General features: G+C 39.1%; 1 pseudogene across 1 annotated transcript; it reads right to left on the bottom strand.

Annotated features, from left to right (window-relative positions):
• Nucleotides 1-9,915: 9,915 nt before the first annotated feature.
• On the bottom strand, nt 9,916-10,345 carry LOC308418927 (microtubule-associated protein 1 light chain 3 beta-like; annotated as a pseudogene). Its single transcript has one exon. The product of its transcript is annotated as a microtubule-associated protein 1 light chain 3 beta-like (transcript).
• Between the last annotated feature and the right edge of the window lie 15,014 nt (nt 10,346-25,359).

Here is a 25,359-nt window from a genome sequence, read left to right as displayed (position 1 = left end):
AGAGAGAGAGAGAGAGAGAGGGAGAGAGAGAGAGAGAGAGAGAGAGAGAGAGAGAGAGAGAGAGAGAGAGAGAGAGAGAGAGAGAGATTGTCTTCTAACATGGTATTGTGTAACAGTTTCCTCTGAGATTGAACTGCTCCATTCTTCAGGAAAATGCCTTAAACCAGAAGGTACATAATTCAAAAGAGATCAAGGAAGTGCCTGAAACTGACCAGATTCAATAGGGTTGTCTTTCTCAAGAGCAAGCAATAAAGATGTTGAGAACTCTGACAAACCAAGTTGCAAATATTCTGAGAGTAGACCAGATGTCTGTAAAAAGCAAAGACCAGCCACACTACCTGGAAGAGGTTTAGACCAACTGAGTCACTTTTCAATCTGTTGAGCTGTCAGATGTTTATGCAGTGTACTTCAGGTTCCAAAATTTTGTGACCAGTCACCAGAGGCAGGTCAAGCTTTGGTAATACAGCTGGTTTGGGGTCATTGCTGTTCTCCTCATACTCATTATTGAAAATAATTCCACAAAACTCATTGGTTCACCAAGTTAGACTTTGTTAGTATCCATGCTTTTGTCATGAGCTCTCTCTCTCTCTCTCTGAGGTGAGTAGGTATGTGTATTACTTGCTTCTCACGAGGAAAAATGTCACACAACACATGAAAATCTCATGAGCTCCCAGGAGTATGAAGCAAATCTAAAACCTAGAGTACTCTGTTTATTTGGTTGATCAACTCAAGGCATCTGTGCTCTCTACTCTAATGTAAACTTGACACAAACTACCATATCTGAAAGTTGGAAACCTCCACTGAGACAATACTTCCAAAATATCCAGATGTAAGGCATTTTTTAATTAGTTATTGATAGAGAGGGCCCAACCCATTGTGGGTGGTGCCATCCCTTGGCTAGTGGTTTGGGGCTCTATAAGAAATCAGGCTAAGTAAGCATAGAAAGCAAGCCAGTAAGCAGCACCCCCCATGGCCTCTGCATCAGCTCCTGTCTCCAGGTTCCTGTCCTGCTTTAGTTCTTGTCCTGAGTCCCTTTGATGATCAACACCAATATGGAAAAGTAAGCCAAATAAACTTTTTTTTCTCCCCAGTGAGCTTTTTCGTCATGGTGTTTTGTCAAATTGATAGAAACCTTAAGACAACATCCACTAATGATGTTTAATCAAATCATGGAAAATCTCTCAAGATTAAGAGATTTGTTTTTTTATGTATTGCTTGCTGACACAGTGATAAATTTGCGCTATATATACTAAATCAGTTTGTCATGGCTAATGGTACTCTTATCATTACAAACCTGCATTCATAAATTTGATTTGTGGCTTGAAGTTGGCACAGTGGAAGCACTCTCACCTAGAAACTGACAAGTACTACAAATCTGAGCAGTTCTGCCACAGTGCTAATGGTTGGACATATGTCATTGTACTACCAGTTTACAGAGTACATGAGGATTATACTCCACTTTCTTTAGTTATCATGTGTCTAAAGTGCCAGGACTTGGAAGAGGACACATCATTAATGATGATACCAAAACCACGTGACAAGAGGAGGAGATAAGGTCACTTTCCATGTGAAATCTTCCAAATCTATAATTACTGCTTCAAGGCATAGCTTTCTTTTGGCTACATACTGTTCCATCATTTGGATAGATGAAGGTCCATCCAGTGCATGCACTCTAGTTGGTTGGTGGTTCAGTATCTTTGTCTGGCTGTAAGCCCAGGTGAGTTGATTCTATAGGGTTTCCTCTAGTGTCCCTGAACTCTGTGGCTCCTTCAATCCTTCTTCCCTCTCTTCCAAAAGAGTGAGTCTCTGCATGTGTTTCCATTAGCTGCTGAAGCCTCTTAGATGATAATTATGCTACCCTCCTGTCTGCAAGTATAGTAGAATATCAGTAATAGTGCCAGGGATGGACTCTCTTGCACAGCATGGGTTTCAAGTTGGGCCAGTCATTGGTTGACCATTTCACAATTTCTGCTTCAACTTTATCTCTGCTCATCTTATAGACAGGACAAATCGTCTCAAGTTTTATAGTGGTGTCTCCCTTCCTCCACTGGAAGTCTTGCCTGATTATAGGAGGTGGTCTTTTCAGGTTCCATATTCTCTATTGCTAGGAGTCTTAGCTAGGGTCATTCTCATAGATTCCTGGGAGTTTCCATTGTCCTAGATTTCTAGATTCATCCATAGATTCCAGTTCTCTCTCCCAGTTCTCCTTAAAGCTGAAGAAATATTTATATATCTCAATGAAGATGGAGAAACCACGCTGGTGCATACATAGAAAATTTACACATACTGACTAACGTTCATGCTGCTGAAAGGTACTCCACACACCACTAGTGGAAAAAGGTAAGCACCAACATAGCTGCAAAATTCTGGATCTAAAATGCTGACCTGTCTATAATATATGCTGTGGTGATAGTGGCACAAATATTATAGTAGAAACCAACCAATAACTGATTGAATTTAGGCTTACTTCATAACATGGAATTCATCCTCATATTGCTCCTCTAGAGGCCAAAAATCTGAGAATAAATAGGCCAAGGACTTAAGGGAAATAAAACATCATTATTCTACTTAATTGAACTAGCAATAACCTCTCTTTTCAGTGCATGGGAACTAACACAGAGACCTATAACTACACAATGTGCAGAAAGTAGGAGACTTTGGAACACTCAGTCCAAAGTGAGATGTCTTAAACAAACCCCTACTCTCTTCAGTTTAGGGAGCTATGCAGAAGAGATGGAAAACCTGTAAGGACAGAGCAGATCAGTGATACTAAGGACATGGTATCTTCCAGACACAACTGGACTAATGCACATATTAACTTATAGAGACTATGGTTTTATGTACAAGACATTCACAGGCTCAAGCTAGACACTGTCCTAGTACTGAAATGGTACATAGACGCATAGCTCCTATCCCTAACCAAGAAGCTATATCTGATTGGCAAGTAATTACAAAAAAGGAAAAAACTCAGGTATCTCCAATAGAGCTTAACTGGGTATGTAAACCACACTTAAGGATAGAAACCATGCCCAACATTAGATAACAAAGAAGAAATGAATTCAATAGTATTTTTTAGAGATTTTTGTCATACACACACACACACATATACATATGCATATACATATATATGTTTGTGTATGTGTATTCATACACATATAGTATGATTTACGATATATAATATATAGTATATAAATATATAGATATGTAAGTACATCATATATAATATGCAGTTTATTATATATGATATTATATATGATACTACAAATATATATGTTATTGGTTTTTTGCTAGTATATTATAATTTCCAATTTTGTGGAGCTTTTTGTGTGTGGGTTTATGCGTGTTTGTTACAAATTTTTACTGTTTTTTATTCTAGTTTGTAAGCTTTATTGATGTATTTTATTTACATTTCAAACGTTAGCCCATTTCCTGGTTTCCTCTCCAAAAATTCCCTATCCTATCACCCCATCCCCCTTTGTATGAGGTTGCCCCCCCCAACCCTCCCACACCCTCCCACACCCTCCCAAATCCCTGCCCAGACAATCCCCTACACTGTGGCATCAAGCCATGGCAAGACCAAGGGCTTCTCCTCACTGATGCCCAACAAGGCCATCGTCTATTATATATGCAACAGGAGCCATGAGTCCATCCATTTCCACTCTTTGTATGGTAGTTTAGTCATTGAGAGCTCAGAATAGTTGGAATCATTGTTATTATGGAGGTGCAAATGCCTTCAGTTCCTTCAATCCTTTCTTTAACTTTTCCATTGGGGTCCTGGTTCTCAGTTCAATGGTAGCTTGTGAGCATCTGCCGCTGTATTTGTCATGATCTAGCAAAGCCTCGCAGGAGACAGCCATGTCAGCATGTATTTCTTGGCATCAGCAATATTGTTTGGGCTGGGTGGCTGTATATGGGCTGGATCGCCAGGTGGGGCAGTCTCTGGATGGCCTTTGTTTCAGATTCTACTTTAAACATTATCTCCATATTTTCTCCTGTGGATATTTTTGTTCCCCCATCTAAGAAGGACTGAAACATCTGCATTTTGGTTCCTTCTCTTGAGCTTCATGTGGTCTATGAATTATATCTTGGTTAATGCAGGCATTCAGGCTAATAACCAATTCTCAGTGATTGTAGACCATGTGTTTGTTTGTTTGTTTGTTTTTGGGATTAGGTACCTCACTCTGTGTGATGTTTTCTAGATCCATCCATTTGCCTAGAATTTTAAGAAGACATTGTTTTTAATAACTGAGTAATACTACATTGTGTAAATTGTGTATCCATTGTATAAATATTTTCTGTATCCATTCCTATGTTGAGGGACATCTCAGTTCTTTCCATCTTCTAGCTATTATAAATAAGGCTTCTATGACCATAGGAGAGTTTTTCTCCTTGTTATCTGTTGGAGCACCATTTAGATATATGTCCAAAGGTGGTATAACTGGGTCCTCAGGTAGTACTATGTCCACTTTTCTGAGGAATCTCCAGAATGATTTTCAGAGTGGTCATACCAGCTTGCAATTTCACCAACAATGGAGGAGAGTTCTTTCTCCATATCCTTGACATTTGCTGTTACCTGAGTTTTTGATCTTAGCCATTCTGACTGGTATTAGGTAGAATCTCGGGGTTGTTTTGATTTGCATTTCCCTGATGACTAATGTTGCTGAACATTTTTAGGTGCTTTTCCACCATTTAATATTCCTAATCTGATAATTGTTTGTTTAGCACTGTCCCCCATTTTTTAAAGTGCTATTAATTCTCTGGAGTCTAACTTCTTGAGTTCTCTGTTTATATTGGAAATTAGCCCTCTATTGGATGCAGGATTGGTAGAGATCTTTTCCCAATTTTTTGGTTGGTATTTTGTTCTATTGACCGTGTCCTTTGTAGTTTTATAAGGTTCCAGTTGTCTATTCTTGATCTTAGAGCATAAACCATTGATTTTGTTCAAGGAATTTTCTCTAGTGCCCATGTGTAAAAGACTCTTCCCCATTTCTCTTCTATTAGTTTGAGTATATCTGGTTTCATGAAGGTCCTTGATTCACTTGGACTTGAGTTTGTACAGGATCTGTATGACATCTGCCCAGGATCTTCTATCTTTCATAGTCTCTACTTCGAAGTCTGGTGTAATTCTGATAGTTCAGCTTTTATACGTTACTTGAACTTTTTCCTTCACTACTTTTAATTTTTTTTTTTGTTTTATGCATTTGCTGTTTTGACTATTATGTGATAGGAGTTTCTTTTCTGATCCAATCTATTTAGTGTTCTGTAGGCTACTTGTATGTTTGTGGTCATCTCTTTAGTTAGTTTAGAGAAGTTTTTTTCTATAATTTTGTTGAAGATATTTACTCGGCATTGAAGATTGGAATCTTCACCTTTTTTGGTACCTATTATTCTCAGGTTTGATCTTCTCACTGTGTCCTGGATTTCCTGGATATTTTAGGTTAGGAGCTTTTTGCTTTTTTTGCATTTTCTTTGACTGCTGTGTTAATGTTTTCTATGGTATCTTCTTCACTTGAGATTCTTTCTTTGATCGCTTGTATTCTGTTGTTGATACTTGTGTCTATGACTCCTGATCTATTTTCTAGTTTTTCTATCTCTAGGGTAGTCTCCTTTAATGATTTATTTATTGTTTCTATTTTTAGATCCTGAATGGTTTTGTTCAATCTCTTCACTTGTTTGGTTGTTTTCTCTTTAAGGGCTTGTGCTTGTTTACTTGTGTTATCCTGCATTACTTTAAGGGAGTTAGCTATTCCTGACCTTCTTAAAGCCACCTAACATCATTAGTTGGGATTTTAAACCAGAATTTTGCTTTTCCCATATGTTAATATATTCAGGACTTGGTGTGCTGGGGGAACTGAGTTCTGGTCATGCAAAGTGACCTTGTTTTCTGTTGTTTAGTTTCTTGTACTTGCTTCTCTGTACCTGCTTATTTCTCATGTTAGCTTTTATTAATTTCCTGTTTTCTAAAAAAAAAAAAAGCATAGAATTGGATTGGTATGGAAGCAGAGAGGATTGGGTAGAGTTAGCTTGCAGTTGTGTGGGAGGAGGAGAATCATAATCCAATTATATCATTTGAATTTTCAATTCAAAATTAAATAAAATTTATAAAAGAGATTGTATGAAAATAAATAAATAAATAAATAAATGCAGCAAGTTTATACTCAAGTCTCTTTATTTATTATAATAACAACTTGGGATACCAAACACTCAGGCCTTTTGCCACCTGGAACAGCATAAGTCCAGGGACACAGGCTTGGTGATACTGTGTTGTGAGTAACCAAGGCACAGAGAGGGCTAGGCAGTATAAGCAGAAAATGCACCCCTGTGGCCCACTCTGGGGCCAGACCTCTGGCATAAATACCCGGGATCCACCTGAAAAGCCTGGGCTCATAGACTAGACACATAGGCCCACAGTGAGGCACAGACCCTTGTCAGTGGGAGCCAGGATCTGCCCAGGAAAAACAGTGCTTGAAGATCAACTCTACAGACCCTCTTACACCTGGACTAGAGGGGAACCAGGCACATATGCCAAGGGAAAGCACACCAGGAGTTCTCAGAGAGCAGAAAGTACTGGAAAGGGGTTCATTTTGACCTAGAGCAAGAGCCAGGTCCCAGCCAGTAGTACTCAGGACCTGTGGGCACAGGGCTGAGTTACCAGAACAACATCACAAGAGCTCCCACATCTGATCCCACAAAGACAGAGCTGAGTCACTGCTACCAGAACTCACTGTTTGCCCACCAAAAGCCGAACACTCAGAAGCAGTTTTCTTCCTGAGCCCACAAGCCCACAGGTCCACGGGAGAGACAGGTACCAGTCACTGACAACTAGACCACGTATAATCACAGACAACATGATGGCAAGAGGAAAATGAAAGAACTTAAGCAATGGAAACCAAGACAACCTGGCAACATCAGAATCCAGCTCTCCCACCACAGCAAGCAGTGGATTGCCAAACTCCAGAAAAAAAAAAGACTCAGACCTAAAATCATACCTCAAGATGATGATGGAGATATTCCAGAAGAGCATGAGTAACTCCCTTAAACAAGTACAGGAGGACAACCATAAACAAATAGAAGCGTTTAAAGAGGAAACACAAAAACCACTCAAAAAACTCAAAGAACTACAGAAAAACACAATCAAAGAGATGAAGGAATTGAAAGTGGAAATAGAAACAATAAACAAAAAACAAAAAGAGACAACCCTGGAAGTGGAAAACCTAAAAAAAAAAAAGAAAATGAGGAGTCACACATGCAAGCATCTCCAACAGACTACAAGGGATGGAAATGAGAATCTCAGGGGCCGAAGACAACATTGAAAACATAGACAAAACATTCAGAGAAAATGCAAAAACCAAAAAGATCCTGACCCAAAATGTTCAGGAGATCCAGGATGCAATGTTAAGACCAAATCTAACAATAATAGGAATAGAAGAGGGCGAAGAATATCAACTAAGAGGCACAGTAAATTTCTTCAACAAAATCATAGAAAAAAACTTTCCTACCCTTAAGAATGAGATGACCATGAGCACAAAAGAAGCCTAGAGAACTCCAAATAGATTGGAACAGAATAGAAATTCCTCCCGGCACATAAGAGTCAAAATGCCAAGTGTTAAAAACAAAGAAAGAATACTAAAAGCAGTGAGGGAAAAGGTCATGTAACATATAAAGGCAGACCAACCAGAAGTACACCAAACTTGACATCCAAGACTATAAAAGCTAGATGATCCTGGGCAGATATCATACAGACCCTAAGAGAACACAAATGTAAGCCCAGGCTACTATACCCAGCAAGATTCTCAAGCACCATAGTTGGAGAGACCAAGATATTCCAGGATAAAACTAAATTTACAAAATATCAGACCACAAATCCAGCCCTACAAAGAAGAATAGATAGAAAACCAAACACAAGGAGGGAAACTACATCCTAGAAAAAGCAAGAAAATAATTAGGCCACAAAACCAAAAGAAGAAAGATACACAGACATAATTCTACCACTAAAAGCAAAAATATCAGGAAACCGCAACCAATATTCCTTAGTATCTGTTAACATAACTGGACTCAATTCCCCAGTAAAGAGACATAGGCTATCAGACTGGATACTTAAACAGAATCCAGCATTTTGCTGCATACAGGAAACTCATCTCAGAGACAAAAACAGACACTATCTCAGAGGAAAAGGCTGGGAAAAAACCTTCCAAGCAAACTGCCCCAAGAAACAAGCTGGAGTATCCATTCTAATATTGAATAAAGTAGATTTTCAACCAAAAGTTATCAAAAAAGATAAGGAATAACACTTTTTACTCATTACAGGGAAAATGTGTCAGAAGGAATTCTCAATCCTTAATATATATTCTCCAAATACAAGAGCACCCATATTCATAAAAGAAACCCTACTAAAGCTCAAAAAATACATTGCACCACACACAATAATACTGGGAGACTTCAATACCCCACTCTCACCAATGAACAGATCATGGAAGCAGACACTGAATGAGGATGAAGTGAAACTAGCAGAGGTTATGAACCAATTGAATTTAATAGACATCTACAGAAAATTTCACCCTAAAACAAAAGAATACACCTTCTTCTCAGCACCTTATGGCACCTTCTCCAAAACTGACCATATAGTCTGTCACAAAACAAACCTCAATAGATATAAGAAGATTGAAATACTCACATGCATCCTATCAGATCACCATGGACTATGGCTGATCTTTAATAACAACAAAAACAACAAAAAGCCCACATACACATGGAATCTGAACAATGCTGTACTCAAGGATAGCATGGTCAAAGAAGAAATAAAGAAAGAAACTAAGGATTTTCTAGAATTTAATCAAAATGAAAGCACAACATACCCAAACCTATGGGATACAATGAAAGCAGCACTGAGATGAAAACTCATAGCTCTGAGTGCCTCCAAAAAGAAACTGGAGAGAGCATACATCAGCAACTTGACAGCACAGTTGAAAGCTCTAGAACAAAAAAAAGCAGACAACACCCAATAGGAGTAGATGGCAAGAAATAATCAAACTCACAGCACAAATTAACCAAATAGAAACAAAAAGAATGATTCAAAGAATCAACAAAACCAAGAGCTGGTTCTTTGAGAAAATTAACAAGATCGATAAACCCTTAGCCAGACTTACTGGAGGGCAAAAGAGAGAGCATCCAAATTAACAAAATCAGAAATGAAAGTAGACTTTCATTTCTGAAACTGAGGAAATTCAAGAAATCATCAGATCCTACTACAGAAGCCTATGTTTGTGTTTCCTCTTTAAAAGCTTCTATTTGTTTTTGGTTGTCCTCCTGTACTTGTTTAAGGGAGTTATCCCCTCTTCTCGAAGATCTCCAGCATCATCTTGATGTATGATTTCAGGTCTGAGTCTGCATTTTCTAGAGTGTTTTGCAATCTACTGCTTGCTGTGGTGGGAGAGCTGGGTTCTGATGTTGCCATGTTGTCTTGGTTTCCATTGCTTAAGTTCTTTTGTTTTCCTCTCGGCATCTTGTTTTCTGTGGTTATATGTGGTCTTATTGTCATTGACTGGCACCTGTCTCTCCTGTGGATCTGAGGGCCTGTAGGATCAGGAAGAAAATTGTTTCTGAGTGTTAGGCTTTTTGTGGATGAGCAGTGAGTTCTTGTGGCAGGTACTCAGTTGTCTTTTTGGGCTCAGGTCGGAGAGCTCTTGTGAGGCTGCTCTGGGAGCTCAGACCTTTGCCGACTTGTCCTGAACACAAGATAGCCTAGTTTAGATGAATTTCCAAGCTGAATGCACTTGCATGGATCTCAGTTTCTGGCTGACAAACAGTTCCAAATACCCTATGTGGGTGCCTATGTTCTGATCTGTGTGTGGTGAGCTGACCAGCTTCAACTGGTAAGTAAACAATACTCAACAAACATTAGGCATTGTTCTATTCTTACACAGCCAGTGCTGTCTCGGATGTCTCCTTGGAGGCATACACCATGTACAGGAAGCCTTCTTCATCTCTCTCCCTCTTGTACACTTCAGAGATGGACATGGACACACTCACCATACTGTGACCATTCACTGAAGGAAGAAGGCTTGGTTAGCATTGAGTTGCAGGTGCCTCCTAATTATCTTGATGAGCTCGCTCATATTCACGTGATCAGATACAAGGAACTTGTTCTTGTCCAGGACCGGCAATTGTTTCTCACCCTGTATCACTCTATTATCATTGGGATCTTGGTGGGGTGCTGCTCCAGGATAAGCCCAATGTTATCCATTCTTTGTTTGAAGCTCCAGCGCTGCTTGAAGGTCTTCTCAGATGGTATGTCACACGGGGGTCCTGGGTCAGACAATCTGGCTCTAGCCAGGAACACTTCCATTGTGTGTCTCCTCAGCCCACAGCCGAGTCAGATGACTCCTGTGTGCTTCTTATACCTGTATGAGTGTGTCTTTTCCTCTATCAGTAGGAATGGGGTCTACTCCTAAGTGTGGTTAATGTACCCAGTGAGACTTTACTGGAGAAAACTAAACATTTTCTTTGCTGGGATATGTCAGTTATAGATAGCTTTTTGATGAGATATGGAAGTTTATGCTTGCTTCCCAATCCCAGTACTGGGCCTCCATCTAGTTTGTCATTTTGCAGCCCTGTGATTGCTGCATGAGTACATCAGTCCAGCTGGGCCTAAAAGACACTGTGTTTTGATGTCTTTCATTTTCTCTGGCTCTAACAATCTTTCTTGCTCCTCTTCCACACAGTTCCCTGACCACTCAGGAGAGTGATTTAATGAAGACATCCCATTAAGCACTGGGTGTTCCAAGTCTCATGCTCTCTGCATATTGTCAGTTGTGGCTCTTGGTGTTTATCCCCATCTCCTACAAGGTGAAGTTTCTCTGATGATGGCGAAATGAGTCATAGATCGGTATGGCAGAATGTCATTGTGAGTTTATTGCTGTATTTCTTTAGCTTAATAATAATTGATTTTTCATAGGTTCATGGCCTACTGGTCTCAGGTTCTTGGGAACTGGAAGAGCATCATGGGAATAAATTCTTTCTCAATGGAATAGGGTTTAAATGCAATCAATGGATGATTTGTTATTCGGAAAACATTTGTGCCACTAGTATATCATGCAGGTAGGACTGCTTTACAACCCTTTGTATATGTCTTCTCTACAAAGCAGCCAGCTTCACTGGAGCCAGTAATACAAAATAGGGGTGGTCTCTACCACACATTTTGAGGAATAGTCCTGGGCATTATACAACCCATCACATTTGTCATAGTTTACAAGTCACACTAATCAGCCCTTATCCAGTGTGAAAAGAGACTATATATATGATTTTAGGTACCGGGATATTAGAATATATTTTTGTATAGGAGTCAGAGAGAATTATACAGTGCCTACCACAATTTTAATGCCATATCAGCAATACAAATTTCTAATGTTGATAAAGAGGCAAGTAAAATTGTATGCAATCACACTTAGAGTAGGTAACTTTACAAACTTAATTTGTTAATCAAAGATGGACTGTCTCATTTTAATAACACCATTTCTGCTTTTTCTTTTCTTCCACCTATAAGTGTTAAAGCTTTGAGGGTAAAGGCTTCCTGACAGTTGGGAGCCAAGGAATATCAAAGTTACACTACACAAAAAATCTCACATAAGAGATCTACTGGAAAAATCATAAGAGGATGGCTACCTCTGCTCAGGTGTGAAGCAGCAGGCAACTAAGCAGGAGGCAAGCTTACATAAGGCTTCTTGCTGCTTGGAGTTTTTCAGGGTGAGATTTGGTGGTATTTCAAGCCAAGTACAGGGACTGGTAGGATTTTAAACTTATGTAATGGTAGGTGGCATTTCAAAACCAGGGATTGATGGGTTTGGGTACATTTTCAAACCAAAAAGTTTAACATTATACCCTACGTATGCAACCTCTCCTAGGTCTCCTCCCTCCAACACTTTCCATGGCCTCTCACTCTCAAATTGATAGCCTCTTTTTCTATATTATATATTTCTATATTATATATATGTAATCTCCAAAAAAACTGTTTTTGTTGTATATATGCATATGGTTTCTGGGATGACCAGTTTGTATAGATATCAATTAGAGGACTCGTCTCCGGGAAAGTAAAATTCTTTCTCTCTTAGCAGTCATTAGTTGCCTATAGCTCTTTGTTGAGCAGTAGAACCACTTTAGATTTATTTCTCCTTCCATATTACCTGTCTATTGATAGTGACATTGTTTCCATCTTGTTTCTGAGCCATTTATGTAAAAGACATAATATAGGAGACAGGCAGACTTCCTGAATTCTAGTTCTCACAATCTTTCTGTCTCCCTTTCCACAATGTCTCCTAATCTATAGATGCAGGAGCTATGTTGCAGGTGTAATTGTTGGGGATGAGTGGGTTCCCAATAATCCACTGATATCTGAGTTGTATTTATTTGTGGTTTTTAAAAAAATGTATATGGGTACACTGTTGCTGTCTTCAGACACAGCACAGATGGCATTGGATCCCATTACAGATATTTATAAGCCAACACAGAGTTACTGGGAATTGAACTCAGGACCTCTAAAAGAGCAGCCAATAAATGCTCCAAACTTCTAAGCTATCATTTGTGGATTTTTTTTTCTTTCCTTCTTTTTTTTTTTTTTTTTTTTTTTTTTTTTTTTTCTTTTGTGATGGTCACCATTTGCTGTAAAGAGCGGTTCTTTTAAATGATTGGTAATAGATATTTGTGTGTGGGCATAAAGATATGATTTGGAATACAGTTAGAAATTTTGCTTTCCTAAGAAAGTGACAGTAATTCGTGGCCTTACTAGCTTCAGGAAGTCAGCTAGGTGTTTCGTATTAGGCATGATCCCTGCAGTGTTAAGTGTGACTTAAGTCCAATTAGACAGCTGTTGTTTAACAACAGTATATGAGTGCCACTTATTGTAATGTGGTCATGGTTGTGCTGCATAGGTGTCATAAATGGGTAGGTAGGACTGTGGACATCCTTAAATTATCCATAAATGACAGGAACCTACAAACATCCTCAATAATTCAGGCCATCCTCCACACCTCTCCTTACATACTATGTATATGCCTCCTTACATTTATATACTGAATTAGATAAATACTGACACATATATTTATACACATACCCAAGCACAGTCAAAATTACTTATTATCAGATGCACATTCATACTTATATGAAAAAATATGTAATCATATATAAAAATTCGTATCTAGACTCATATGTATATACAAAAGTATACACAAACATAAGCAACATGCACATATACATGTGTATGCATGTGTGCACACACACCCCTACACACTGTAGGCTGTCCTGAAGCCATTAGTATATTAATGTTAATTCCACTTCACAGAGAAGTGATGCCTAGTCATGTGACTCCAACTGAACCTATCCATTTTAATTAGTAAAATAAAGCAAATCCAGTGACTGGGTGGGGCGAGGGAAGTGGAGGAGGTCAGAGAAGGTCAGATTACGGAAGGGGAAGATTGTGGCAACATGGAGCTTCTCAAGGACCAGCTAGATTCAGGTGATGTTTATTGGTGTTAAAAAGCTATAACATTAAGGATTTTATAGGTCTAGCATCTTATATGAAGGGCAGTTTGTATCTTTGTCTATTTGATGCAATGTTGTTGTATAGAGGGTTTGTGGATTGAGAGTTGAATATATAAAGGCTATCAGGCTGTAGAGTTGTGTGTGTGTGGGATTTGGGGGTAGAGAAAGACTCCATGACAGAGGCAGAGAATAGGTGGTGGAAAACTGCCAGGGAAGGGAGTTGCGCGGACAAGTTGGGCCATGATGGTGGCTCGGACCAGGCACTAGAGGAGCATGTGGATCTAAACTAAAACCAGGATTGAGGAGTGAGACCTCAGGACCGGCAGAGAGATAAACTTATTTTAACTTTTCATATTTACTGCAACACCCCGCCCCTCCCTGACACACAAACACACACACACACACACACACACACACACACACACACACACACACACACACACAAACACACACTCTGCCTTTGTAAGTTTCATTGCATTGGGTTGCCTTCTCTCCTGTTCAGTAGTCCCTTTATCTTCTCTTACAGAGTTACCATGTCCCCAACCCACACAATATTTCTTTCATTGAAACATGCTAACTTTTACTCACTTTATAATACAAACCATTGACTTTGCACTGGTTCTTCTCATGTCCATTGTTATTCATTCCTCTTAGATTCTATGACCGGTTGGCCTGGTTTTATATTTTAGGTCTCCTAGCTTGTGTTCTCCTTTTATATGAAAAGAATTTTTTTCACATAGCCAGTTGACCTGATCCTGTCTACTCCAACCTGTGACCAAAACCCTACAGGGTATATCAGCTGATCTTCCATACAAAATGAGGAGATTTAGGCATCGTTTTAAAAAGGATAATCTTTAATGGGAATGAGATGTAATTTCAACTGGCACTCTGTTCAAAACACTTTCCTGAACCTCTTTAGCTTGATTTGAAAATTATTCCCCAAAGCACGGACAAGACCTACTAACCATGTGGGACAGCGGCATCTTCTGCTCAGTGGGGCTGTGCTCTCCACATTCTCCAAGCTCATTATTCCACTTGGAGTGTTTATTCTTAGAACATGTTTCTGCCTTCACTAGCTTGCCTATGAGACCTTGGAAACATTCCTGCTTAGAAGGCAGTTTAAATGTGCACATGGGGACTTGGGCAGCCATGGAGATAGACAGCAATAATGAAAAGTGGTTCTTCTGGGAGTTCACAGTCATGAAGCAGAGAGGATGAAACATTTCTCTGCTCCATTTGGAAGGCCAATGTGCTGAACAGAACTTGCAGGATCACTGACTCTGGGTGATGGGTAGTTTTGCATGCTGAGATTGAAGAGCTTTATTAAACACACCATTCATTTTTTAACAAAATAAAATACACTAAGATAAAGCAAAAACAATCACATAAAATACAAAGCAAACGAACAGAAGAATAAGCCCTAAAAAAGTCATTATAATCAGAGACCTACTTGTTCATAAACTAGTTTCACAAGAACACTAAACTGACAGCTGTATTATACATGCCAAGCACCTGGTTGAGTCCTATGCAGGTCCTCTGCTTGGTGCCCCAGTCTCTATGAATTCATAAGAGCCTGGTCATGTTATTATGGTGTTTTCTATTTCTTCTGGCTCTTACACTTTTACTATCTTTTTTTGTAGAGTTACCTGAGCTTGGAAGAGAGAAATTTGAAGGAGACATCACAATAAGCCAAATTAGCTCTCCAAAGGTGTTTCCAGGTGTGTTTCTGCCTGTGCACTCAGCACAATCAAAGATCCTATATCACTTTCACCCACATCCAGCTATGCTTTCCTCACTCCAGTGCAACCTGGTGTGAAGAAGCCTGGCTACCCATGAGAGAAGTAGACATAGGGCAGCAGTTTACCATTTACTTAATGCCTAACACAAACAGATAAGCATATTTTTCTTTATGGGTCTGAGTTATATCAGTAAGGATGGTTTTGTCTCATTCTATTTATTTTCCTGCACATTCCCTGACACCATTTCTTTTTTCTAATGTTTTATCTTTTTTTTTCTCTTTTTAGTTTTTATTATTCTCTCATATGCTACATCTTGACATGCAGTTTCAGTTTTTTCCCCTCAGCCTCTCCCCTCCCTCTCCTCTTCCTCTTTTTTCCCCTCTCTACATCTTCCCAACAGTTGTGTAATACTCCACTGTATACAACATTATTTTTAAAAAATATTCTTCAGTTGAGTGACATCTAAGTTGTTTCCAATTTCTGGGTATTATGAATAGAACAGTAATGAACATGTTTGGGTAAAGGTTTTTTGAGCCCAAGAGTGATTCTTTGAGATAGACTTATTTCCATCTTCCCAGGAAACTGCCACACTGATTTCATAGTGGTTGTGCAAGTCTACACGCCCACCGGCAATAAAGGAATGTTACCACTATTCCATCTCTCCACTACCATATGTTGCCACATATATTATTAATCTTAGCCAGTGTGAGAGGTGGAAGGTAAAATCTTTCTTAATCTATCTGCTATCCTCAGTGAATGGACCATGAGTACAAAGCCAGTGCAGCTTTAAAGGAAGGAGTTTGGAAACAGAAATGCATGGTCCTGAGTCTTAACTAAACCAGGCCCATGTTTTATGACTGAAGATAAACCTAAACTCCTGGGAGTTTGGCTTTCTTGTTGGTAGAATTGATAAATACTTAATACAAGCAGATATTTGTGAATGTTCTATCTCCTCTCCACCTCAGTGTAACGTTCAGAGTAGGAATTGGGTTGAAGTTATCTTTGAAAAGCATGGTTTGCAATAAACATCTCTAGTGAGTGATCACAAAAGTAAAGGGGCAAAAATGTTCCTGAACCATACTTGATACTTTCCTGTACATATGCGGATAATGTGTACTACAGGGTCTTCTAGTGAAAGCAAGATTTTCTATACTTCTAAACTTAGTTTTCTATGGTTGTACTAGGAAAAGATCAGGAATGTTCACATTCTTTTTTAACAACTTTATTTTAAAAAACAAAGATAAATGTACAGATTTTAAGCATTTATGCATAAAAGTATGCGAATATATTTTTGATTTTTTTTAAAGGTTTGATAGTATGCATTAAAATCTTACTAGTTACAATGAGCATAAAGTACCTGTAAAACAAGATGTAACCTGGAATTAGTCAAATTTTTCTTGGCATGTAAAGATTAAACATAATGGTTTTTATTTTTTTCCCCTGAATTTCATATAGTCTGTGAGTTGTTTCTGGGGTGTTCAGGGCTTTCTGAGGTTAGTATCCAATTATCAGTGACTGCATATTATGTCTGTTCTTTTGTGACTGGGTTATCTCACTCAGGATAATATTCTCTAGATGCATCCATTTTCTTAGGAATTTTATAAAGTCATTGTTTCTGATAGCTGAGCAGTACTCCATTGTGTAGATATACCACAATTTTTGTATCCATTCATCTACTGAAGGACATCTGGGTTCTTTCCAGCTTCTGTCTATTATAAATAGGGCTGCTCTGAACATTGTGGTGCATGTGTGAATGTTTGCTTTCTTAAAAAATGGTTTTCTATGGCTATGCTGATTGAGGACTAGCTACTGACGAGTCCTGATAACATGCACTGCTTAGTGGTGAGAAAGAATCTTCCTTCAGTCTCAGAGGCCATCTGAGAACCTGTCTTCAGCTGGCTAGGAACCAGCACTGATCACCTGTAAGAGGAACGAGAAACTGAATGTAATTGATAGAGCAGGACACCTATAACAAAGATCTAAGGATGACCAAGGTATGTGAAGAAATCATAGAGAACATAATCACGCTTGCAAAATTGGAAAGGAGTGAGCCATAAAAGGAGTGGAGAGACTGAAGGAAAGTGAGAATTATAGAAAGGAAAGAAGCATATAATTGTTTTGCACAATAATATAGAAAGATTGATGTACATTTTGCATAGACTGGCATGGAAAATGGGATGTATTAGGGACATTGGTGTCAACCTCTAAGCATAATTTATGTGGGTTATTTGAAAGATGTGAAGGCACAGTGGGCAGGTGCCAGAAATGATGGTATCTTTTCACAAGTTGTGCAATGTACAATCCCTTTCTTTTACACCCAGGTAGTGCTTGAAGCTGCCTCTAGTGACATAGTATTGCAAGACCCTGATAATTCATACTTGGTGCAAACTTTGCATTGAGAAGCAAAAGCCTTCCTGTAGACAACACTGAGTATAGAAAGAAAAGAAAGAAAGGCATACAGAGGGGGCAGAAATACTGTTGTCAGTAGGCCTTAGCCCACTGGGGAGGGCTACAAGAACATAGCACACGGCCTAGGGGTCCATGCTGTTATTGAGATCACAACAGAAAAAATACACCATTCAGCAACCCCCACATACACACACACTAAAAAGGTCATTGGAGAGATTGTGGTATGTGTACAATGAGATGATACAATCATTCTCTACTCAAGTCCAGCGTGACTTAGGCTTGCTGAGTCCCCTCTCTGGGGAACATGTAGTTATACACATGCATTATCAGAAACATCCTGGATTCAGTTTTCCCAGAAATCTGTTACCTTTTGCCTTTCTTCTCACTCATGGTATGACAGAGGGTGTTTGTGCCTTGTGGTTTGCAGAAACTCTGTATAACTCCCTAAATTCGGCTGGATCACTGCTACTGGCTTGTGGTTGTAACTAATGTCAAGAATGGATCCTCTTTTCAAACTCAAGGGCTTAACAATTTTGAAAGAATAATTACAGACAGAATAGTAACTTGAGGGTTGCAAAGAATTGGCAGAGTAGCTGAGTGGAGTGTTCTAGACTCACAGTAAGGGCTGCCTTCCTGTTTAGATAAATAAGCATCAAGGTAAGAAGTTTCACAGAACACTGGTGGAAGTGGGATTAATGGATTTTGGTTTGCAAATAATTCACTGTGAGCCAATTGCCACCTTATTTCTTCCTCCTTTTCTTCCTTAGGCTTCATAGATGAAGCATTAAACTACTGCATCCTCAGATCCTGCTTATTTTGAGAGGACACATTCTTAGGCATCAAAAATACCACAAGGGCCCTGCTGCTCTATAAACTCAAGGACTCATTTCCAGTTCTCGGAAAAAAACGAATGGCAATGGAGAGTTATGGGATATACCAGAAGTCCGGCCCGTGTGGATTGGCTTTTGGTTTTAGTGAGGTTCATTTCCATGTGGTCAGTCGGAAGACCTGTCCCAGAGCTTTCTGAATAAGACACATATCTAGAGTTTCCATTGTATTTTAGAATGAATAACATTCTATGTCAAGTTACCTTGAGTATCAAAAATCTAAAGTTTGGGAGAGTGAGTAGTTAGACATTACCTACCAATTCTGTTGTGAATGGTAATCTCTTCTTTGTCTTAGCTATTAGAAATCAACAAAAAATAGTTATAACAATTGTAATGTAATATTAATAAATCACACAAAAATACCTTGACTACACTCCTGCCCTCTTTCTGACTCCTGGGAACAACATCATTTTGAGTAAATGTTCAACTTCAATAAGCAGTTGCTGACACTAATTTGACAGCAATATAAATTTCCCAGAGACATCCCAAACAACATTAAACTTTTTTGTTTGTTTGTTTTTATTATTTTCATTGTTTTGTTTGTTTGTTGTTTTTTTGAGACAGGGTTTTGTTCTGTGCTGTGGCTGTTATGGGACTCATTCCGTAGATCAGGTTGACCTCCAACTCAGAGATATGTCTGCTTCTACCTCCTGGGTGCTGGGATTAAAGGCCTATGCCATTCTTGCCTAGCTAAATAGAAAACATTATTTTAAATATTGCCTTAAAATTTTATTTAGTTTTGTGCATGTTTGGGTGGTTGCTGGTATGTATGTGTCTACATATGTATGTATTTACACCATATGACTGGTGACCTCAGAGACCAGAAGAGAGAATTGTATGCCTGAGAGCTGGAGCTTCAGACAAAGTGAGGTGACACACAAGTGACAAGGACCAAAGTCTACCCCTCTGAAAAAGTACCAACGGCTCAGCAGTCCTTCCAGCATTGTTATGTCTTATTTTTGTCATTTCCATTGTATTAAAAACCTGATTCATCCTCCTCTCTCCTTTACATGTCTTTAGGTGCAGCAACTTCACCACATGTCAAATTCCGTGTCAGGCAATAAAGAAAACACAACTACAGTAACTTTATAGATGCCAATAATGTGAAATGTTTTGGGTAACTTAAAACGCCAGGTCTCTGCCTAGAGCTACAAATCAAACTTAAATTCTCTTGTAATAAAGAAAGAGCGCCTCTGCCTTCATGGGTCTCAGTAGTGTCCAAATGCCTCTGTCCTTCCATGTAGTGATTTAAATCCTAAGAGAGGTGACATTTCTGGTGCTAAATAAATAAACTGTGGTTTCCAAAATTAACTCAAAAGCTAACTTTCTGTGGTGGTCTTCAAGACCTTTAATTCCTATAACACAAGGATCAGACAAGGCCTGAGAGAGAGTCTCACTCAAGTTAGAAGACACTTGTGTCTCCAAGACTCGGAGGCTGAACTCAGAAGTCATGCATGCCTCTGAGATTCTAATACTTAAGTCAGAAACTATGTGCATCTCTTATGCCAAAGTCAGAGACCATGTCAAAGTTGGCTATCACCCAACTATTGTATAGTATGTACTTTTAGGCATGTGAGCATATTTGTCATTGACATATGAGTAATAGGAAGGTTTAAGAGGTGAGGATCAAGGTGTCGTTCAGGCTGTTTTTTTTTTAAGCCTTGACTTATGATTTCGAGGTAGGCAGTTGTCACCCACATCTTTCCATTCATCTTCTCTCTGTGTGTCTGTGATTCCCATGCTATTCTTCTAATCCACAGTCAGATGTTCCATGCTTGTGTCAGGCTCTGCCCTTCACATGGTGGTCTTTTTTTATTAGAGGGCAACCATATTGGATAAGGATACTTCTTACTGCATTGTAACCTCATCTTAACCGATTCTGCCCTGGTTTGGATGCTGCTGGAAGAGTACAAGGTTGATAAGAGCAGATACCCACCAGAAAAAACAGTTCAGGAAGTACCTGAGCCCCAAACCCAGAGAAAACAAAAGAGGTGCAAGGGATGATAAGGAGAGGGGCAGACATATAACATGTCTAAGAAATTTGTCTGGCCACCTGGCCAGATGGGGGAGATGAAATTTGAGAATAAATACTTTTGTCCCCCACCTCAACCCTGATTCCTATAAAGTCTTCTGGCTAAAGATGAGATGCAAGGATGATAATCTCTTACCTTCTTATAGCACTAACCCTCTAAACAAAGAATACCCTTAAGATACAGTCTCTGCTGCCTTTTCTAGCCTCAGTGGGAGAGCAATCACCTAACTCTGCAAAGGCTTGATGTGCCTGGATTGGGGGATATTCAAAGAGCCCCACCCTCTCAGAGAAGGTAGGGTCTTTGTGAGAGGGGGCTAGGAAGGAGGACAGTGACTGGGTTATAATAAATAAAAAATACATAATACGTACATAAAATAAAATTTAAAAATATGCAGGCCCTTTCTCTGCTTATTGGTCACTATGATAATAACCACAAAGAATATTCTGCTTACATTCGCATTAGCCTCCTTGATATAGCTTCAAGAGCCTGGACACATAGCTGTGCCCCACCAAACAAACAAACAATACACACATACTTGCCAACACATTCATTTTAGCAACTCTCCTTTTATTAATTAATATACATTGTCAAACAGCAATCTCCACACAGAAGTCCCACATTCCTATGAATAGTATTTTCCCCCAAACCCGGCAAACCTGCTACCTACCCACCTTTTATTTACATTATCTGCTCTCTACTTTGAATATGATTTTTCAGAAACCCAACTAAATGATATTACTATCCTAAATGGAACTCCCATTCCAACAGAAGACATTGTATAACAACTAATTTGAGTTTACATTAGGACTGCCTTTGAAGAGCCTGTAGTTCAGTTGAATGTCCAGGGTATAGAAGAATTAGTTAAGCCAATATCTGTATCATTGTGTAGCCTTCAGTATTTTGTCTTTTAACTGGTTTGAGGCTCCTCAGTCTATGAATTGCCCATAAGAAACACAGTACACCTCACAGACACCATTATTTAAAATGAGAATACTGATATTATTGTTGCTATTAAATAATATACAAAAATTTGATATAATCTTTTCTGTAAAACACCAGAAGGAAGCTAGCATCTGCTCAGGTGAAGGAAAGAGAATGGAGTAGGGAGAAGGAAAGGGGGGAAAAAAGCAGGAATCTTTCAAGGAGGCACCTTGTTCAAGAGCCCTGAAAAGCAGCATCCTCTGCAAGTATTATCCACCTGACTCAACTGGTGGGTGGAAACCAAGTATCATCTCCCTTAATAACCATCAAGCTGAAAGGACCAGAGAAGAAAGAAAGGAACAGTGTGTGGAAAAGAAATATTCTGAAAACAACTCTTACTTTCTAAAAGATTGGAACCTTTTCATTGATGCTCATGGCCAAGGTTAATAATCCATCTTGAGGTCAATTGAGGCTTAAAACTGCTGTCCTACTATGTTCAACCTGCTTTAAGAGAACAATGTATAATCAACCTTGGATTTCCCATATAACAAACTTTTACAACCTAAGCTAATGCATAGCTGTAGTCTTAAGCTTTGTTCTCTTCCATGCCCCTGACTTAGATCATGCATTTCTATTCTTTGATGAAAGCGGTAAATACAGAAGTTTAAAGATGCTGGTGAGGATGTAGAGAAAGGAAGCTTTGTTCTCTTCCATGCCCCTGACTTAGATCATGAATTTCTATTCTTTGATGAAAGCGGTAAATACAGAAGTTTAAAGATGCTGGTGAGGATGTAGAGAAAGAGGAGAGAACACTCCTCCATTGCTGGTGGGATTGCAACCTAATACAAGCACTCTAGAATCGGTCTGGAGAATTCTCAGAAAACTGGACATAGTAGGTTTATGAAATACCTGAAGACCTATCTATTCCACTTCTGGGTATATAAACCAAAAGACACTCTAACATATAACAAGGACACATGCTCCACCATGTACATAGCAGCCTTATTTATAATAGCCAGAAGCTGGAAAGAACCCAAATGTCCTTCATCAGAGGAATGAATACAGAAATTGTGATACATATACACAATGGAGTACTACTCAGCTATTAGAAACAATGACTTCATGAAATTCCTAGGCAAATGGATGGAACTAGAAACTATCATCCTGAGTAATATAACCCTGTCATGAAAGAACACACATGGTATGTACTAACTGATAAGGGGATACTAGTCCTAGAAAGCTGTGAATATCCAAGGAACAATTCACAGACTTTATGAAGCTCAAAAAGAAGGAAGGCCAAAATGTGGATGTTTCAGTTATTCTTAGAATGGAGAACAAAACACTCACGGGATGAAATACAAGGTCAAATGAGGAGCAGGGACTGAAGAAAAGATCATTCATTGGCTGTCTCACTTGGGGATTCACCCCATATGCAGCCACCAAACCCAAGCACAATTACTGATGTCAAGAAGTACTTACTGGCAGGAACCAGATATGGATGCCTCCACAGGGGCTCATTCAGATACAGTTGAACATGCTTGCAGCTAACCATCAGACTGAACATGGGGATCCAAAAGAAGGTGCTAAAGAAAGGACTGAAGGAACTGAAAAGGGTTTCAACCTCAGGGGAAAAACAACATTATCAACCAACCAAACCTTCCACAACTCTCATAGACTAAAACACCAACCATTGAACACACATGGAGATACCCATAGCTCCAGTTGCATACATAGCAGAAGTTAGCAGTGACTGATATCAATGGGAGGAGAGGCCTTTGGTCCAGTGAGGGCAATTTTTTCCCAATGTATGGAATTGCCAAGGTACTGTGGTGGAGAGGGTGATTGGGAGAGGGTGTACCTTTGTGGAGACATGTGGAGGGGGAGGGAAGGTGGGAGCTTGAGGAGAGGAAAAGATTTAAATGTAAATACAGAGAGTATCTAATAAAAAAAGAAAAAGAAAAGAAAGCAGCTTTCTAAAACCCACCATAAAGGTGAAAGAATCTGTTTATGGACATTGGTTGATAAATGATAAGTTGTGTAATCTGGGCCAGCTAAGCTAGTGACTAAATCCCTTGTAAAATTGTTAAAGATTTCTGCAAAATGTTGCATTCCTCATGTGATGCTCTCTATGCTGTTTAATAAAGACAAAGTAACGCCCTTTTTTTTATGGACAGAGAGAGATAATCACACAGACACAAGACAGACAGAGAGATATAGTTCACATAATAGACACACACACCACATAGGGCTAAACACACAGACACAAGGCCAAATGGATTTGTAGTGCAGCCTTCAGGCAGGCACAGATTTAGGCTCACACAACAGACAGACAGGAAATAGAAGTCATGGGGAGTCAAATTCTGATTCACCCTTGCTTAAGAGACTCCAAGGGGAAAGTTTTCTATGTATTTTCTTAATACTACACCAATAAATTACTGTTAACTTGAATATAATCACTGACACTTTATGATTGAAACACCAGTGAAGGCGGGAGGGAAAAAGAAAACAACGAAAATGGGAGAGCCCTGCTCATCAGAGCAGAGACTGGGCATGAATGACAGGAGGACTTCTAACCTTCTCTCTTTGGAACAAAGGACAGCTTGGTGGGGTGATGTCATCCACCCTCTGTCTTCAGTTCCATTAAATCTTTGCACCTCACAGCAAGGCTGCATTCAGTTTGCCCAGGCCTCTCTTTGGTAACGTCCCCTCCCACAGAGGCACAGTATCCAGAACAAAGTAATGAATGGCAGGTGAGCATTTCTCATTATATAGACTGGGACCAAAGATGACTTTATAATAATAGAAGGAGAAAAGCAAGGACAGGGGCCCTTATAAATAGATTATAAGGCTATGGTGAATTTAACTTAACTTTCACAAGATTATTGAGCTTTTCTGGCCCAGAATAGTTGGAATGGAACAAGTTCTGAAACTTTATTACCAAAACAACACCCTTTCATGCTTCACATTTTTTTTCTCTTTGGTTCAAATTCCAAGAATAAGTAAAGTGTAAACATTCAGAACTTCCATATTAAGAACAGAACATGATTTTGGAAAGAGTCTAACCTGCAAAGAAAGTCCCTGATCAAAGTGGGAGCTCATGTGTTGAAGGCAGAGGATGGAAATTTGTTAGCCTGGGACTGTGAACCCATTTTTTGAGATTATGTCTGACAGTCAAAGTGGACACACCAGTGGGTAAGTGGGCAGGGAATGGGCTGCATACAGGAAACTGTTAGACAGCTGATATGAATTGTTGCTAAGAGGTTCACCTGTGCCTCGTAATATTTTATGGAATGTTTATTTGGGCTTAGAAAGCAGAAACCAGGAGTTTTGCAGGACCAGTCCCTCTGCAGTCATGTGCCCATTGGATAAAGACAAGTAGCAAGTAAGGTTTTGACTTGGGTGAGGATCTTCTCTGCTCCCAAACATTCTTTTGTTGATGGTTGTGACATTGTAATTGACTCAAACCTCCCTCAACACTTGAGGGGACAGGCTTTATAGAGGGGATTGCATAGATTATTTTCGATTTGGTTTGGTTTGACTTGGGATTTTTTGTTTGTTTGTTTTGTTTTGTTTTCTGAAGAGAAAACTGATAGGTTCTTACTTTAACATTGGACGGCAGCAGATGCCCTTGAAAATCTGGTAAATTATAGGACTGCTTTTTCCAGAGTCTGTGTAGTACTAGACAAGCGTTTAGACTCTAGAGTTTGTTTCTGGATGCTTGAACTTCAAATAGAGATCCATTTTTCTCCTTTCCTAGCTTATCTGTGTCCTGGTAACAAGACATGTTATATATATATATATATATATATATATATATATATATATATATATATGATA

Source organism: Micromys minutus (assembly GCF_963924665.1).
Source record: "Micromys minutus genome assembly, chromosome: 3".
Taxonomy (NCBI): domain Eukaryota; kingdom Metazoa; phylum Chordata; class Mammalia; order Rodentia; family Muridae; genus Micromys; species Micromys minutus.
The sequence above is the reverse complement of the archived record's forward strand: the minus strand, read 5'-3'. Positions and strand labels throughout refer to the sequence as shown.